At 40.2% G+C, this 20,175-nt stretch overlaps 1 protein-coding gene across 3 annotated transcripts in view; it reads right to left on the bottom strand.

The window, feature by feature from the left end:
• The window catches only part of quoa (quattro a), a 122,198-nt gene that overhangs the window by 86,708 nt on the left and 15,315 nt on the right, over positions 1-20,175 (bottom strand). The gene's annotated exons all lie outside the window — the stretch shown is intronic.

Raw genomic sequence — 20,175 nt, 5'->3', positions numbered from 1 at the left:
TGAGCCAGAGGATGACCAGTGACATGGTTATCAAATATCTAGCAGTTTAGCTTTCAACTAATGGCAGAAAGAGAGAGACAAGAAGAAGGCAAATTCAAAATTCTGAAGAGTTCAGCCAAGAGCAGTCCAACAGTTTGGGTGAAATAAAGCAGTTTGGGTCGGGAAAAGACAGATACCACAGAATCAGGCTGTGTAATATCATTAATAGCATTCGCCTCCATATCCTTGTGTAAGTCACAATGCATTACTAAGCATGACTTGTCCAGCTGGACACAGTGCAATGGTAGTCATGGCAAGCACGGCGCAGACCCAGTGGGCCGGAGGGCCTGTTTCCGCGCTGTATCTCCAAACTAAACTAAACTAAAATGGTTGCATGGACAGAAGTGTCAGCTGAGAAACCGGTGATGTCTGGTGACATCAGCAGTTAAGAGATGGAGAAGGCCCTCCCTGTAAAAGGGAAGAAATGCAGAATAACATCAATAACATATGTGTTATTGATCAGTTAGAGATGGATTGAAGAAGCGAAGAGAAAGTAGGGTAGTACATTTTGTGATTACACCTTGAGACGTTTTCAGTAACAGGAAGGATGGCAACACGATAAGAAGGGTCATAAAACAATAAATCACAAACCTCATGCTGATTGTACATAAACACACCTTTGACTATCAATGCCAAGGCAATGATGACTCTATTTTGACTCATTCTTTTGAAGCGTTATTGTAACGATTTGCAAGAGAGTTGCATATATCCTTAGGCTATGTGTGTCATAAAATTGCCTTTGGATTTCAACACTCTCTCAGAGGCTGTTTTTTGTGTGAGATGATAAGCAGCCTTTAAATTAATGCAAATGTTCAATACACCATATTCGTAAAAGGAATTGTTTATACAATGGCAATTTCAATTGTTCGGAGTCCGCAAGGAGCTGTATTGTTCCTTTCCAAATAATCTATCAGGTGTGTGGAGGATTGGGTAGCGTTTAAATCATTTGCCCTGGTTGTTCCAAACAAATTCACGTTGCTCCTTGCAATTCTTCATCTGGCCCTATCAGTTTAGTTTCGTTTAGCTTAGTTTTGGCGATACATCATGGAAACAGGCCCTACTGCCCATCCAGTCCACATTGACCAGCGATCATCGTTCACACCAGTTTTATGTTACCCACTTTCTCAGCCCTACACACTAGGGACAAAATACAGAGGCCAATTAACCTACAAACCTGTACGTCTTTAGGATGTGGGAGGAAACCGGAGCACCCAGAGGAAATCCATTCGGTCACAGAGAGACCGTGCAAACTCATACAAACAGTACCTGAGGTCAGGATCGAACCCGGGTTTCTAGCATTGTGAGGCGGCAGCTCTACTAGTTGTACTATCGTCTACCCTGAGTACGTCTATAGGTACGACTTTTGTTATTGCCAAATGACAATTATTACCAAATGTGTTTAAAGTGTTGATTGCGTTAATCAATGTGTTTACTGCTCTTCGAATACTGATCCTCCTTTCTATATCCCACAGCCCTTACCCAGTTCTCCTGTCCCAGAGTTAAAAAAACAAGAAATGAAGAAGATCTTATAGCCCAGTTTCTTCTGCATGTGGCATTCTGATAGATTCTCAATTTAAAGAAACAAATGTCAAATCAAAGGAGGTACCCAAGTGTGGAAGAGAGTAATCCATGCAATGAAATCAGGAAACATTAGATTTGTTTTTCTACACACAAGGAGAAAGGATTCTGCTCAACATCTCTGCTCTTTCCACAAAGCACATATAATCTACGTGACCCTGGCTTCAATTGCATTTACTTAATCTCCCGAGAGATGGTATAAACATACTTTGATCCCAACAGCAATCAAGCAATGATTCCAAACATCCTGCCTCTCCAGCAAATCCCAACCCAGTGGAGTCATGTGGTACAATGAAACACTCGCCTGGATTTTATGCTACAGTAGACCAGCACAGTTGGCCATGAACCTCAAAGGAAGCTACCCATGACAATATAGAAAACCATACGGTATAGATTTCATTGTTCCTGGCGTTATGTGCTGAACGGCTTACAGTCCTACAGGATTTCCATCAATTCCTTCAAGAATTCACACAGGGAGCAAATGAAATAAAAATAAAAGAAACTACTCACATTTCACAGGCAATAAAATAAAGATTACAACATTCTTGCTGATAAAGATAGAAACTGAAAAATGATAAATTAGTAGTTATATTTTAGATATTTTAGGCAGCATCCTCAGAAACCCACACCACCCTGGCCACACTCTCATGTTACTCCTGTCATCGGCAAGGAGGTATAGGAGCTTGAAAACTGTAAAGTCCAAGTTCAGGAGCAACTTTGTTCCAACAACCGTCATGCTATTCAACATCACCCAAATAAGCTCCAAACTACATACACGAAGGGGCATTATGTATGTATAGATATATAAATGTATATATATAAAAGCTTTATTTGTTGTTTATAATGGTGTTTACAGAGTACTATGTAAACATATCTGTATGCTGCTGCAAGTAACAATGTAATTGTTCCGTTTTGGGACATGTGACACTCTTCACTTTTTACTTGATATAATTTATTACCATAAATTCCATAGGACTCACATTTTTAAAAGTGAAGAGGCTGATAAATATTAAGTAGTGCTCAGTAAAATTTCATGCAACAAAGCGTAATATTTTTAATTTGCCTCAAAGTGAGAATGGATTATAGACATTTTATGTTCTCATCATTTCATTCATACTGTAATGTTACATTGGAGAAGGTTCAAGCAAAACTTGACCTACATACGAGCAATAAATCATTAAAAGCTGCTGCTGCATTTCCTTGTTTAACCCTGCATGTGTAATTTGGGTGATAGAGTTGCTGTCTTTCAGTGCCAGAGACTCAGGTTCGATCATGACTACAGATGCTGTCTGTACGGAGTTTGCAGACCCTGTGACTGTATGGGTTTGCTCTGGGTGCTCCGGTTTTTCTCGGAGAGCCGCGCACACGGCAGGAGTGTCCCGGGGAACCACGCGGGCCCAATCTACGTGCCAAATAAACACGCCGCCGACTACCAGAACCATGACTGAGGACTGGAACGCACCCCGATGGGCCCAACTCGCCCCATAGGCCTCCCAGGGGACTGCGGTGTAGCCTGTCTGGGCCGAAGGAGCCTCAACGGTGACAGCGATGGGAGCCTTGGTGGCGGCGGCGGAAATCTCGATGGCGGCAGCATGGGCCTCGGTGGCAGCATGGGCCGCAGCGGTAACATGGGCCTCGGTGGCTACAGGCGCCTCAGTGGCGGTGGGGCCTCGCAGTCGATAAGCGTGGAGGGGAGGGGGAAGAAAGACAATGGGGACCCGGCATGGGGGGACCGCTGTGAAGAACAATGGAGGACCCGACACGGGGGGACCCCCATGAAGGACGGTGGGAGAATAAAGGGGGACCCAGTGTGGAGGAGGGTGGGCACTCTAGTTTAGAATCCTCTGCCCGGGGGTAAGTCTGTATTCGTTTGTTTGTTTGTTCATTTGTTCCTGTGAAGTCGCTGTGCACAGGGCAGCCAGCCAACAATCGCTTGTCTTTTTCTTTTTGTTTTACTTTTCATTTCAGGTTTTTGTGTACCTTTTTTGTCGTGACTGTCGGCAGACCAATTTCCCCCCGGGGATTAATAAAGTTGTATCATATCATATCATATCGTTTCCTCCCACATCCCAATGACTTGCAGGTATGTTGGTGAATTGGCTCTGTAAATTATCCCTAGCATGGAGGATAGAACTAGGGTAGTGATCGTTGGTCAGTGTGGATTCGAAGGGCTGAGGGGCATGTTTCCATGCTGTATCTCTAAACTAAACTAAACTAAACTAAGAACTTGATGTTGTTCTCTTCATGATAATAATGGGCGCCAATAGCCTCATATAATTCTTCACACCAAATTCCAGATCATAGCAACTCTGCAACTAATTCATGTTTGAAGAGCTTACATTGGTGAAAATTCTTGAATATGCATTTGAAAAATAACGACACAAAGTCCAAGAGTAACTCAGCGGGTCAGGCAGCATCTCTGGGGAACACAATTAGGTGATATTTCGGGACAGATATTACCCTTGTTCAGACTAGGAAGTCAATTTGCATTTGAATATTGGATTCAATAAACTTTTGACTTCAGGCAACTTACATGATAAAGTAACAATACAATGCCAGAAGGAATGATTTTCCATCTGTGAGTCATTGAATCTTGTTAGAGACACGAAGGGTTGATGGCATGCTGTCAGCAGTGGGATGGGCAGGAATCAAGAACAGACAGCCACACAGGGCTGTGGCTTTGTGGCTGGCACCTTTGGTGAATCAGAAAGCTGTGAGTTCAAATCGTGCTCCAGACAGAGTCATGTAATGTCTGTGCACTCAGTTTAAAGTGGGTTGCACTCATGGAAATGTCTTCCAGAAGAGATGTTAAATCATGTCCCCACCTGTATAAAAAGTATAAATTAGATAAGGGATGGACACAAATCGCTGGAGTAACTCAGCGGGACGGGCAGCATCTCTGGAGAGAAGGAATGGGTGACGTTTCGGCTCGATCCGAAATGACATCCGTTCCTTCTCTCCAGAGATGCTGCCTGTCCCGCTGAGTTTCTCCAGCATTTTGTGCCTATCTTTGATTTAAACCAGCATCTGCAGTTCCTTCCTACACAATTAGATAAGGACGTTCTACTTGATGTCATGGATAATATTAATTTCTCAGCCTTCATCATGATCTCATACCTATTACGGGATCTTGTAGTGCACAAATTAAGTCATATCTTTAAAGGAACATTTTCTTCAGAAGGACAATTATGTGGTGAAACACATGATGGAGAAATATCAAGGATAATTTTACCATGGTGCTATTGCATGCAACTAATATAATCATAGACTGGAATACGATTTATAGAATTTTACCTTGTGTGTGTATAAACAAAAAGGTGTTGTTGGAATTTTTATTGTGCAATAACAGTGGCACGATTCCAAACAGTTCAGTCTGTTCCTGGTATGTCTCAACTTGGAGGCTGGCAAAACAACTGATGTCCAATTAAAATCAAAAGAACCGTAGATCCAAGACATGAAATGATAGGGTAGGAAGGAACTGCAGATGCTGGTTTACACCGAAGATAGACACAAAATGCTGGAGTAAATCAGCGGGACCGGCAGCAGAGATGCTGCCTGTCCCGCTGCGTTAATCCAGTCTTTTGTATCGATTTTCAGACATGAAATTATAACTGTTTCTCCCTTCACAGATGTTGCCTAACCTGCATAGTCATTCCAGCATTTTTTGCTGGAAGTTCTGGAGTATTTCAACAGGTCAGGCACTATCTCCAGAAGACATGAATAGGTGATGTTTCAGGTGTTGGAAGGAACTGCAGATGCTGGTTTACACCAAAGATAGGCAATAAATGCTGGAATAACTCAGCGGGTCAGGCAACATCTCTGGAGAAAAGGAATTGGTGACGTTTCTGGTCGAGACACTTCATCAGGCTGGAGAAACTTTTCGACCTGAAATATCACCTATTCCTTTTCTCCAGAGATGCTGCCTGACCTGTTTAGTTACTCCAGCATTTTGTGTCTATCTTAGGTGATGTTTTAGGTCTGGATTCTATGCAATTTCAGGGAACTTTTGAGAAATCCTTTCATTCTCTTTAAATGACAAATAATAGCATCAGGGTGGCAATTTTGGTTTAGAACAATAAGTGCGGAGTGTTGAAGTCAGGAGGACTGCACACCAGGATAATGACACGAATGAAGTTGAATGGACTCCACTTGAATGAGGTTGAGTTACTAATCGGGATCTAGGCAGAGAAATAGCCTGGACAATCACTAAATGGAAGATTGAACCCCTTGCTCAATGAGCTAAGCAGACTATTGCCAAAATCAATGAAAGGGCCTGGGGAAATCATCCCATCACCCCCAGACGATTAAACAGAAATACTGGAATTTCAGTTCTGTGGATTTGTGGCTCCAACATTACTTTAAGATGAGAGCTCAGCTTCATTAAAGTATTACATTATAGACACAACAAAGTGATTATATGAATCTTGCAGAGAGTTGGCTCAAACTTCAGCTTATGGTATTTTAGTTAGTAACAAATGTGCATTCTTCAGGCATTGGGTATAGTATCAATGATAAACTATGTGCTCGAGATCAATAGGGTATTCAGCAAAAGCCTGATTTAGGCAGTATTTTACAACTTCACCACACTGAAAAGCCTACTGTTGTTCTGGGAGGCACATTAAAGATTTATTCATATTGCAGCCTACTTTAGTTGATGTAATGTATTTAATAAAAGGTTTATTTCTTCTGAGCATTGACAAGTTTGTAAAATATGACTGTTGTTCTTTGATAGCCAGTCTTCCGTTCTTCCACAGAATGCATTGAATGAAGTCAATTTAAATTATTTGATGGAGTTTAAATTATTATGGCTGCATTTGAATTGAAAGTATTTCTGAAATAAAGTCAACAGTAAGCAAAATAATAGCCTTGTTCTCAATCAAATAAGAATCATATGTTCTTTGATACACTGCTGTTCCCTGTTGTGCATTTATTTACATACCTTAAAATTTAAATCACTGGTGCTCATAGTGGGAACTGTGAGCAAAATGTTACCTCTTAAGGATCATCTGTTAAATGTTTTGCTTCGAACATATTCTCTTTACTTTTAAGGAAGGAGGTGCATTCATGTCTAGAGCATTTAATATTGATAACAATCAGTTAACAGTGGTTTTCCTTAGAAACCCAATGGAGGTATTGGACTAAATCTTGCAAATGGATGCTAACAGTTCCATGATGAACTGCTGATGTTTATCCTGGTTAAGGTCCAGGACTTTGGTGGATGCGAATCCAAAGTCTCAGACTCGCTGATAGATTCTTGCCAATACACTCTGCTGCTGGAGTCCACACAAGATCCAGCAATCAGGCATGAACCTGGTGAAGAATCTGGTGCAGATGCTGCACCCATGCCAAGACCTGCTATTCCAAGTATTTTGGTGGAAACATTACGTCGGCCAGGAAGGAAGGCAGAGCTATGAGTTAAATGTATTTTAATCATTTGAGTTGGATGTAAATATTTAAAGGTTCTTTTTGAGATGATTGTTCGTTTTAGGCAGAATGTTAACAATGTTTAATTTTTCTAATTCTTTAGAAAAAAAATGTGAGTACTTCTCAATGCAAACAATATCCAGAAGCATTTCAAAGGCTTGTCAACACTGATAGGCAGCATTGCTGGGGTGTGGAAAGATACACCCAGTAGCTTTGTGGGAAAATTACTTTATCCATGTCAACCCAAGAGATTGCAGATGTTGGAATCTGGAACAACACATCGACCATCACTTTGCTTCCACAGATACCCCCTGGCCCGCTGAGTACCTCCAACAACTTGTTTTTTTTAACCTTGTCCATGTGATCCAGATACACCACACAAGGCCCTAATTTTATACACGCACTGTTGATTGTCTCTTGAATACTGATGGCCAGCAAGTTCAATCTTCTAAACCAAGTAATTGTGGAAAGACGGGACCGAAAAGCAACAAGTCCAGCTGGTGAACTTGGGTGGAACAATGGTGCAGTGATAGAATTGCTGCCTTACAGGGCCAGAGATCGATCACCAAGGTTCAATCCTGACATGGATGTACTGCCTGTATGGAGTTTGTACATTCTCCCTGGGACCATGTGGGTTTTCTCCGGGTGCTCCGGTTTCCTCCCACATCCCAAAGATGTGCAGTTTTGTAGGTTAATTGTCTTTTATCAATTATCCTTTGTGTAGGATAGAACTAGTGTGTGGGTGATCGTTAGTTGGCATGGAATCAGTAGGCCGTAGGGCTTGTTTCCACGGTGTATCTCTAAACTAAACTAAACTCCTTCAGCAACACTAGAGCCTTTATAATGCAGGGATGGGATATACACATGAAATGAACAACATCTGAATCCAAACCCAAACTATCTTATGAGTGAAGTATATTTGATGCTCATGTTCTAATTGGGTGTAGTCAAATAAACAAAATATCACACACAGCTGTGGTCAAGTGAGATACGTCTGCAAACTCCAATGAACACAATATTCTGGAATTTATTTATTTATTCGCTGACCACACCAAGTTCACAATGTTCGTGCATGATAGCCCGCTTCATTTTCACCCCATCTACACCATTCACTCACTGCAACCAATGCACAGAAATAACAGTGTGTACCAACTCATCAACACTCCTCACATAGCACCTTCCAAACGTACCAAAGATAAAGCCAATAAGCACAAAGGAACATAATTACCGCCTGGAAGTTGCCTTGAAGCCATGCACCATCCCGAGTTGAAAATGTATGACCCTTCTTTCACCATAGCTTAGTCAAAATCCTGGAACTCCCTCCCTAATAGCACTGTGGTGTACCCACACCTCAAAGATTGCAGTAGTTCAGAAGCTAGCTCACCACCACCTTCTTAAGGGTGATTAAAGATAAACAATTAAGCGCTGTCTCAACCAACAAATCCCTTAAATAAATAAAAATTGTTTGAAATATATGTGCTGTATTTCTTCTGAACTGTCAGTCAGATTTGGTGTAATTTTAAGTAATTTCTTCATTGCAATGGTATTCTCATATATTAACATCAATTCTGCCAGTGAACAGCATTGACACGAGAAATGTACTTGAGGCCAGAACATTTTTTCACACAAGTCGCAACTAGCTTTTTTAAATTCACCTTAGCTTAAAATCCACTGCCAAATTCCAAACTCAGCACCACCTTCAACACCGTGGGCTCATTTGAGTTTAGAGAGAGGAGAAGTAAGCCGTGCAAAACCCTTTAACACTGAAGCAAAGTTAGGCACGCATCATGATCCTTGAAGATAACCGACGGACAAAATAAGCTACGTTTTTCTCAGAGTAGTAATAACAATGTTTTCAAGATAAATTTTCAAAGGTGAGATGAGAGTTTAATAAGAGAATTGCAGAGCTAAGGGTCTGCAGCAGCCACTAAAGATGGGGTGAAGAAAGTGGGAGATACATCTAGCCAAAATTGGAGGAATGCCATGGGAGTGTTTTAATGTTTCAGGGGCTATAAAGATCAGAAATACAGATTTTACTTCTCAATCTTTGAACCATTTATGCATAATTTCCCCCCAGATATTTTTGTTGCAGTATTTTGGTGTGAAACCAATTGCATCAATGTTTTTTTTTCAGATGCCCACATACAGAACTACTGCCCTGCTTCATCTCTATGATTTCTGTGATTGCCATGCAAACTCAGTTAAAGAGAAATGATGCCAATCTGGAACATTTCTAGCACTGATTAAATATTAAAGTTTAACAACGTTCATGTCAGTGAATCTAATGCCATCTGTGCATCATTTATAAATTCCACCCTTTATCTGCATGAATATTTGGGAGATTATCAAACAGATAATATATGGACTTCCAGCGACATAAATTGAAATGTAACCTTTGTCTGATATACTGTCGAGTTCTAGTTTGCCTCAGGCCAGTGAAATAGCACTTACAAATGAAAGTCTAAAAAAAATCAAGTGCTTTAGATTCCAGGATATGTGCAGGTTTGCATGAGATTTTTGGTATTATTTTAATTCAAGTACATTGATAAAATTATAATTCCCTTGAAGAAAATATGAAACTGGCCAGCCAGATCACACCTTCAATTCCTGTGTATAAATTTATATTCCTCACATTTCATTTAATAAATGAAACTGAAATAATATGTATATGATCTGCTAGCTTGGGGAATGCATTGCATTCATTGTTGGAATGTACAAGTATTCGACAACAATTTCATTTGAACAAACCAAATTCTTAATGTTCCCTTAAGACTGCGATAAACAAGGATAAAGGATACACCAGGAAAAGGTTATGGGTTTACCTTTAACAAGAGTTTAAACTTTTAACATGAAACAACAGTATCATCTTGTAGACACAATAAATACAGGCAGAAATACGAATGATTGTGGCAATGTTTCTGGCAAGCTTTACCTCATCTGAAAATAACTTCAAGATTGCAAAAAATGACTACATGAAAAAAATGATAAGTGTAAGAGGTATAGTAAAATAATCTTCATTAACTCTAAAAATGGCAAAAGGAAATACTGTACTTACATGAATATCTTTCCTCTAGCGATAACTAATCGTGTGTTTGGCTGTAGTGTCTATACTTTAGGGCATTAGCTGATACATGCCTTTTGAATCATAAGAAAAATGGCCACACCCCACACCCACACAGTCCTGATTCAGATTAGTAAACACACCTAATAATATAGCAAATGTACATTGGCTAACCATGTAACCTGCAAAGTAATACTGTCTGGATCTGCTTGCAATCACTTTGTCTTATTGGGTCAATCCAAAATATGATTAACTTCTCAAATTGTGACAATCAACAGAAATATTGTGAAATATACACCACATCCAGCACTAGATGTATAATTCCTAGATTTGCAGCATAGGTTCACTTCCTCTGATTTTGTGCCATTTGCTACTTCTGCTGAAAGTCTGCGAGGGGCAGTGATCAATGTTCACTCAATAAAAATAGTCAAGTCATTTTTCCCCAAACAACAAAACATGAAGCTGCATAAAGACACAATAACTGAGGAACTTGTCACAGGAGATTTAAATTGGGGAGAGATACAGAGGTGGGGAGTTTGAAAAAGGGAAATCGAAAATTTAAGGCTTTGGTATCTGAGTTCATTAACAAACAGAAGCAGAAGCAGAAGGTGCTGGTGGAAGATTGTTTATCGGACTGGAGGTCCATGATGAGTGGTGTCACATCTAGAAAGCTAGGCCATTTTTGTATGTCATCTATATCTGCGATTGGGATGAGAATGTACAAGGCATGATTAGAAAGTTTGAAGATGACACTAAAATAGGTGGTATTGCACAAGTAAAGATGGTGATCAGGAATTACAGCGGTATTTTGATCAGCTGGGCAAGTGAGCCGAGGAATGGCCACTGGAGTTTGTCAGATGTGTGAAGTGTTGTATTTTGGGAAGTGGAACCAGGACAGGACCTTCACAGTGAATGGTAGGACCCTGGGGTGTGTTGTAGAGCAAAGGTATTGAGGAATGCAAGTACATAGTTCCCTGAAAGTGGCAATGTAGATAGATAAAGTGGTGAAGAAGGCTTTTGGCACTGGACTTCATCAGTCAGGAAATTGAGTATAGAATTGGGAACATTATATTACATTTGCACAAGGCATTGGTGAGGCCGCATTTGAATTACTGCGTTTAGTTTTGGTCACTCTGCTATAGAAAAGTTAACAGAAAAGACCTATGGGAATCTTGCTAACCTGAGCACCTCCCTCTCTTTGCAGTATTTTGATTTTTCTTTAAATTGTGATGCCCTCTTCGTTCATAAAACCTACCACTTTAATCGGACATTTTGCTCCTTGTCAAAGGCCTAGACTTTGCAGTATGGCACACCCAAAGCAAACTACTCACCAAGTTCCAGTGACAGCTGGCACAAAGTTGTGAGATCGCTTAAGTTCAGAAGAATTCCTGGCGTCTAGCAATTGTGCTGCCATTAAACTGACTGAGCAACTGATCACATGAATCCTCACAGACATGAAATCAGAAAGGATCAGCATAACTTTTACTTGTGTAAGAAGGAACTGCAGATGCTGGTTTAAACCGAAGATAGACACAAAAAGCTGGAGTAACTCAGTGGGACAGGCAGCATCTCTGGAGGGAAGGAATGGGTGACGTTTCAGGTCGAGACCCTTCTTCTGCCCTGCTGAGTTACTCCAGCTTTTTGTGTCTATCTTCAGCATAATCTTTTTACAATATTTTAAGTTTTTTACATGGTATTAAGTAAACAGAAATGTATGATAAAGGCCAAATAAATAATTCACATAAATACACTTGTATGAAGATATACAAAACCATGGTTTTATCACTATAAAATCCATTCAACTTTGAAATATTTAAAGAAGGAAATGACAGCTTTCAGACATAACATTAACTAAGTAGGGCCAGGGTGTTTGCTGTATAGTAATTATGTGTTAGCATGCCATTAAAAGCATAGTGAAATGTAATCAGCTCAGATTATTTTTCCAGTGCTGAATTGTAAATAATTAAACTTCTTGTCTAGTTTAGTTTAATTTATAGATACAGCGCGGAAACAGGCCCTTCAGCCCACCGGGCCCACGCCAACCAGCGATCCCTGCATATTAACACTATGCTACACACACTAGGGCCAATTTTTGCATTCACCAAGCCAATTTACCTATATACCTGTACGTCTTTGGAGTGTGCGAGGAAACCCTAAGATCTTGGAGAAAATCCATGCAGTCAGGGGGAGAACATACAAACTCCGTACAGACATTAAATTGTGCTCAAGTACCTTATCAGATAGGGACATTACAGTTGATCAATTCTTTAGCTGAATAATTTTTCTTAAACCTTCGAATACCAAATCACACAGTGACACAACTGGAAGAGCCACTGCCTCCCAGAGCCAGAGTCCCAGGTTTGATCCTGACCTCAGGTGCTATCTGTGTGAACTTTGCACCAGTGACAAAGTGGGAAAACAGAGAAGTAGCGTGAATGGGTGATCGATGGTCAGTGTGGACTAGGTGGGGGCCTATTTCCATGCTGTATTTCTATAAAGCTAAAATACAATTGTAAGGACAAGAAGGGATTTTGCTTTTTAATTATAAGGGAGTAACTATAGATATTATTCACTTCGGCTTCCAGTACACATACAACTAGGTTCCAGATAAAACACTATCAAGTAAAAATGAGAATGTGTTAAATTGGACTTTCCCTCCTGATTGAAGAATTGGTAGGGACTAGAAGGTAAGGTTGAAGGCGATGTACTCAGATTGTCAAACTACAGCTAGGGACATCTCCCCGGCAGCTGCACTGGGATTTTGGCAATTCAAGATATGTCTAAATGATTTGGATGGAGGAATAGAGAGTTGATAAGTTATTTCAATTGAAAGTTTCCAAACTCAGTCTGATAGGTTTGTTTGTAAAGATACCTTGCAAACTGAGGTGTTGGTACAACATTATTAACATGTAGTTCTTATTGACACTGTGTATATAATCAGTCCTTCAGTTCCGCTATATATCTGAGCTCTAAAATTATCTATCGTGGGGTATCAGTGGTATTAACTGAAATTAGATCTTGTCCATGGACGCACAATACACCAGCTGATCCGAAAGACAATTGAACTTGAAATGCTTCTATATTGTTGATTGATTGAAAGATACACCATAGAAACAAGTCTTTGGGTCCACCGACTCCACCGTGACCATCGTAGCCAGTAAACTGAAGAAGGATCTCAACCCGAAACGTCACCCATTCCTTCTCTCCAGAGATGCTGCCTGACCCGCTGAGTTACTGACCATCGATCCCCCGTTCACACTAGTTCTATGTTACACCACTTTCACATCTACTACCTGCACACTAGGGCAATTTACATTGGGCAATTAACATACAAACCTGCAGGTCTTTTGGAATATGGGAGGAAACACACATAGTCATAGAGAGATCATGTAAACTCCACATGCACAGCACCCGACCCAGGTCTCCAGTGTTGTGAGGCAGCAGCTCTACCAGCTGTGCCACTGTGCCTCTCTGCCTCACTTCTGCACCATAATTTGATTTTGTATTGTTTTGCACATTGATTAATAAAGGAGCAGTCATATACTTGAAGGCATCTTCGGGTATATTTTGTAAGAATGCTACACGTTGAAGGAGAGGCAGGGGTAAGGGTATTATAGAAATTATACATACAAATCAAAGGTCCAGTAATTATAGAAATTGTCCAACAACACTCAGATACAAATTGAAAGATTACTTTCAAGCTTATGTAAACTATATCTGCTTTAGGTTATTACATAACCATTATATTCCCTTTTTTCTAGATTCCTCAGCTAGAACTTAGACAATATCAGGTCTTCCTGACTGAAACACCGATCAATAGAGACCAATCAATGTACTATTTCAAGATTCAAGATATCTTTATTTGTCATCCAAAAAACAAGTTTTTTGGACGAAATTTCGTCACCCACAGTCCAACAATAAGAGCAATAAAATAAGCAAATTACACAACCCCAGCCAACACAAAACCCCCCAAAAAGAAACATCCATCACAGTGAGTCTCCTCCAGTCCCCTCCTCACTGTGATGGAAGGCCAGAATGTCTTTTTCTCTTCCCCTGCCGTCTTCTCCTGCGGTCAGGCTGTTGTCGTTGCCATGTTCCAGGCTGCGCCGGACGGTGAAATGTCCGCAACGGGCCGACCCAAGCCCCGCTGTAAGTCGGGGCGGTCGGGGCTCCCGACATTGAAGCTGCTTGAAGAATTGGTGGTGTTTTTTCTGTGCCCTTTAAACTAGACCATCTAGTGGTGTACCTCGACTTTCAGAAAGCCTTCGACAAGGTCCCACATAGGAGATTAGTGGGCAAAATTAGAGCACATGGTATTGGGGGTAGGGTACTGACATGGATAGAAAATTGGTTGACAGACAGAAAGCAGTGGGGATAAATGGGTCCCTTTCGGAATGGCAGGCAGTGACCAGTGGGGTACCGCAAGGTTCGGTGCTGGGACCCCAGCTATTTACGATATACATTAATGACTTAGATGAAGGGATTAAAAGTGCCATTAGCAAATTTGCAGATGATACTAAGCTGGGGGGAATTGTGAATTGTGAGGAAGATGCAATAAGGCTGTAGGTTGACTTGGACAGGTTGTGTGAATGGGCGGATACATGGCAGATGCAGTTTAATGTAGATAAGTGTGAGGTTATTCACTTTGGAAGTAAGAATAGAAAGGCAGATTATTATCTGAATGGTGTCAAGTTAAGAAGAGGGGATGTTCAACGAGATCTGGGTGTCCTAGTGCATCAATCACTGAAAGGCAGCATGCAGGTACAGCAGGCAGTGAAGAAAGCCAATGGAATGTTGGCCTTCGTAACAAGAGGAGTTGAGTATAGGAGCAAAGAGGTCCTTCTACAGTTGTACCGGGCCCTGGTGAGACCGCACCTGGAGTACTGTGTGCAGTTTTGGTCTCCAAATTTGAGGAAGGATATTGTTGCTATTGAGGGCGTGCAGCGTAGGTTCACTAGGTTACTTCCCGGAATGGCGGGACTGTCATATGTGGAAAGGCTGGAGCAATTAGGCTTGTATACACTGGAATTTAGAAGGATGAGGGGGGATCTTATTGAAACATATAAGATAATTAGGGGATTGGACACATTAGAGGCAGGAAACATGTTCCCAATGTTGGGGGAGTCCAGAACAAGGGGCCACAGTTTAAGAATAAGGGGTAGGCCATTTAGAACGGAGATGAGGAAGAACTTTTTCAGTCAGAGAGTGGTGAAGGTGTGGAATTCTCTGCCTCAGAAGGCAGTGGAGGCCAGTTCGTTGGATGCTTTCAAGAGAGAGCTGGATAGAGCTCTTAAGGATAGCGGAGTGAGGGGGTATGGGGAGAAGGCAGGAACGGGGTACTGATTGAGAGTGATCAGCCATGATCGCATTGAATGGCGGTGCTGGCTCGAAGGGCTGAATGGCCTACTCCTGCACCTATTGTCTATTGTCTATTGTCTATTGTCTATTGTCAATCTGTTTGTAAATTCTTTTCACCTACTTTGGCAGCTCATTATCACATCTAGCTATGTATCATAAACTAATGTAATATGTAAGTAATTCATATAAATTGTAAACAGCAGAGTGATCCCAGCCTGTTGACCTGAATTACTTATGCTTTTCTGTCTGGAACCAATTTTTCACCCATACCCCTCGAGCCCTCACTTAATGCAATGTAATACCTTTTGAATGTCTAGAGATTACATCTTATGACTTTCCTCTCATCTACCCTGCAGGCTTCATTTGCAAATGCTCCATTAGATTTGTCTAACATCATTAAAGTGATATTTTGATATAAACAGAACATGTTGTAAACACAGCAAAACATGCAGCATCTGAGAAGAGAAACAGACCTGCTTCAGTCTGAACACTGTTCCTCAGATCAATTTCTGATCTTTGACCTAGAACATTACTTATGTTACTTATGACCTATTGTGTTTACAGCTGTTTCAGTCATTATTTTAGATAAAAACATAGAAACATAGAAAATAGGTGCAAGAGCAGGCCATTCAGCCCTTCGAGCCAGTGCCACCATTCAATATGATCATGGCTGATCATCCAAAATCGGTATCCCGTTCCTGCTTTTTTCCATATCCCCTGATTCCGTTAGCAAACTGTAGCAAAATCTTAATTTTCAACAGTTATTTTTTAATTTATCCAATTTAAGCTCCTCATTGTTACTAGATAACTGGTACCCTTTTATTTTTGTTAAATTTATCATGTCCTTTGTAATGAACGCAGATACAAATGATTTATTAATACCTCAGAGATTTATTTGTTCACTATTGTATTTCTTCTGCTAATTTTCAATTAGACTGGCTCTTATTTACACTCCTCCTTCTTACAGAACTGGAACAACTCTTAACATTTTTAAAAGTTTATGTCTTATTAATTCATCCACAATCTATTTTTTTCATCAAATGTTTAGCCAATCATTTCCGGTTCATAAAATTCTTTCAATCTCTAAGCTTTCGCTTGGCAGCATTGACTGCTTCTTCTTTGATCTAATTCTATCTTCAATTTCTTTCGGTTGTGGATACATGATAAGTGACAACTTGGTACTGTAACTGTGTCTCAGTGGTACCTTTAGGAGAACAAGGAAAGTACATACTTGTACCAATTGGCATCATTAATGCCCGATCTCTTAGCAAATAACATCACTGTGTATCAGATATGTCCTCACAGATGCAAAGGAAGACAACCCAAAGAGTATTCAATTTATTAATATTTATATTCAACATTTAAAAAGGTTAATTCCATGGCATTTGCAAATAAATTTGCACCAAGAACTTGGGAAGCCAGCTGTTGATGTCAAACACTGGCTACCACATGCTATGAATAGACCTGAAGTGAATTTGCTGTGGTATACTAAATATGACCTTCCAAAAGCATAGACATGTATGCTGATAATTCACTGTTAGGTTGTCAGCAGCTCTACCACTATCATGGGTCATTAAAGACAACAGGCCAGCAATGAACACATATAACATTGTGTTAATCCCAGCCAAGAAATCAAATATTAACAGCAGCATGATAAAAATTGACTTCAGCTCCCTTTTAGATTTTTTTGTGGCAGAAACAAAATGTTTATTAAATTTATTGTTTGGCTTGTGATCAAAACTAACTTTCATTTTGCCATTAAAATTTGTCATGAGTTTAAAAATAAACTTAAACTGAGTGTAGATGTTCCAATGATATTAGAATAATAGTTATTATCCATCCAACATACAAACATTTGTAAATATATAAAGATAAATTTGTAACAAATGTTGTTTATGACTACCAAGAATCTTGAAAATAATGTATTTAAAACTAATCATTAATGGTCATGCTGCGACACCCATCCAGCACACACATTCATCAATGTAATTACACATAGAGAAGAATTTTTCTCCTCTGTTGATCTCATTCTTTCAATTTTGCAATCAGTTGCTATTAAATGTTTGAAACAATCGCAATTAAATATCATACCACAGTAATATTCTGTAAAATGAATATAAAGTGATGTTTCTCCATTCTATTTTAGCATAATAAATCCAGCCAATTGTGCAAACATTACACACTCTTAGCCTATTTTTCGTACCCGCTTTTAATAATCACCTCATACCACGGCTGTCCTTTTATCCTGAGCCATCAACATGTCAGGGCTATATCTGCAAGTTTGAATGGCAGAAATTAATTAGAGGTTGGGCGCCTTCTATGCTTTTCCAAAGTTCAAAATTCATTAAGGTAAACTGAGCTACTCTAACATGTGGTTCCTCCCCACAGCTCACAGAAGTACAGTGGCTCTACTGACTAAGGCTTGAGATTAAAGGTGTTGATTAAAGTCATAGATAACATTAACTGAACACAAAAATGAAAATTAAGATGTTGTATTTGTATATGACAGGAACTTCTAGCTTGATTATAGCACAGCCCATCGACTACTTCCCTCATGTACCAACACGTTACCTCAGAACTTCACTCTGCATTTCCCCCTTCTTGCACTCTGAAGGACTGTTAAAAGGCTCGAAAAGTAAGCAGCATGGGGAATCGATCTGTTAGTTCTGGCAAATCAAACTGTCCACAAATACTACCTCAATCGGATCTTATCTAACATACCACTGGCTGCACAATTGTTCCTGCCAGGTTGTGAAGTTTTAATAGTTCATTCACCGAGTGAGATAATGTAATGGCAGAGAGAGAGTTAATCATTATCACAAATCCAAACTGGGAATTTGCTCTCAGACTGCTGATAACTGTCTGGTGAACTAAAGATAGACACAAAAAGCTGGAGTAACTCAACGGCTCAGGCAGCACCTCTGGAGAAAAGGAATAGGTGACATTTCGGGTCGGGACCCTTCTTCGGAGGTTTAGACTGATTTGAATATGTGCGATCACAACCTCCACCTCGCATTAAAGAGGTAACCCAATTAATTCCTAGCGGTACTCAATATGGCTTTAGTTATAGGTTTAGTTCATTAGTCATCTGGCTAACACCTTGTCCTTCCTGCAGCCATCAATGGACTTCCATTGATTAGGGTGAATCCCACAATTCTTTCACAGCCTAACCTTAAGGAATAGACTGAAATGAGTTAACCCAACTAACAGACACCAATGCCATGCATAGTCATACCAATCCACCAATTATTAGCCTTACACTCACCGGGCAATTTACCCAGCAGTTTCATGCCTCTCTCCAGCCTTTCTGTCAACAGCACAGGCCTTATTCAACCTTTGGTTACAGCCCTCACAAGTGCTACCACACTGCAGAGTATTGTGAAGCACATTGCACTGCACCCAGTCAGTTGTGGCAGAGGCCTTGAGAATCAAGTGAGAATTAAGTTTTTAATGGAGTTCTCACACACACACACAAAGTTTTTCATTGTATCTTAGTGCACATGACAATAATGATAAACCAATACAAATACCACAGTTATTGGTTTTCCACTCCTATATCCATCAAGCGTTAGGGTTGAAGAATAATTTTAGGTAACAATTTGTCTGCTAGTATATTCTATGTATAGGTAAAGTCAACTGTTTGGATATTGGACCCATTTGAAATGTGTCTTAAGTACAATTTGTACACGAATGCCACTTCACAGGTGATGGATTACGCAAGTGATAATCCCTGGGTAGATGAACAACGTTTAGGCCTGGAGTCTTCCAGGGGCCATTAACTGCAGCAAGTCTGATATCTGACCCACTGCAGATTTGCACTTAATGATGTCATCTAACACACAGATGCCATTTACTGTTTACTCACAGAAACTGATCAATAAAAGTGTAACCTATGACCAATTTTTATAACTCTAAGTAAACTACGAAGCAAATCCCACTGAAAAACAGAAAATAAATGGATCCACAGAGAAACATTAAAGATTTGCATACTGCCCCATCCAGCTCATTTTTCTGTATTCAAGCTAAACTGGAAATGATTACAACACCTCTGTTCTATACCTATATCCTCAGTCTAGAGTCACGAAGAGTCAAAAGGGTTTTATTGTCATATGTCCAAAAATTGAACAATGAAAATGTAAACATGGTAGATGCCATAATAAACAATAAAAAGAGTTTAGTTGGAGTTATTAGTGTTCAATAGCCTGATGATTATTGGGAAGCTGTTCCTGAACCTGGACATTTACAGTTTTCAGGCTTTTCATACCTTCTTTGTGGCAGGAGTGAAATTAGAGTTTGGCCAGGATGGTGTAGGTTCTTGATGATGCTGGCTGCCTTAGTGAGGCACGCCTCCCATAGATCCCATTGATGGTGAGGAGGTCAGCATCTGTGATGGACTGGGTCGTGTTCACCACCTTTTGTGAACCATAAATTGTAAAGGTTTGGGGCCACTACAGTAAGATGACTACCTGGTTAGACTGTCTTCCCACATTTTCTCCTGTCTCTATGGTAGCTTTTCATGATGCTTTGTCCTGGTTGGCATGGTATGTGTTCGTTCGAAGGCGATTGACTCCTGGGCAAACGGCGAGGCAACTATTGGCAACAATTTGTTTGGGAGCTGTTATCAGGAACTGCACAGGTGATGTTTTACCAATACCATTATGTAGAGGAACCTTACAGCGTTGCTCTGTCAACATTGCAATTAAAGTTTGAGCTCT

The sequence above is a fragment of the Rhinoraja longicauda genome, chromosome 22 (assembly GCF_053455715.1).
Source record: "Rhinoraja longicauda isolate Sanriku21f chromosome 22, sRhiLon1.1, whole genome shotgun sequence".
In the NCBI taxonomy this organism is placed as follows: Eukaryota; Metazoa; Chordata; class Chondrichthyes; order Rajiformes; family Arhynchobatidae; genus Rhinoraja; species Rhinoraja longicauda.
Note: the sequence above shows the minus strand (reverse complement) of the source record. Positions and strands in the feature narration are given on the sequence as shown.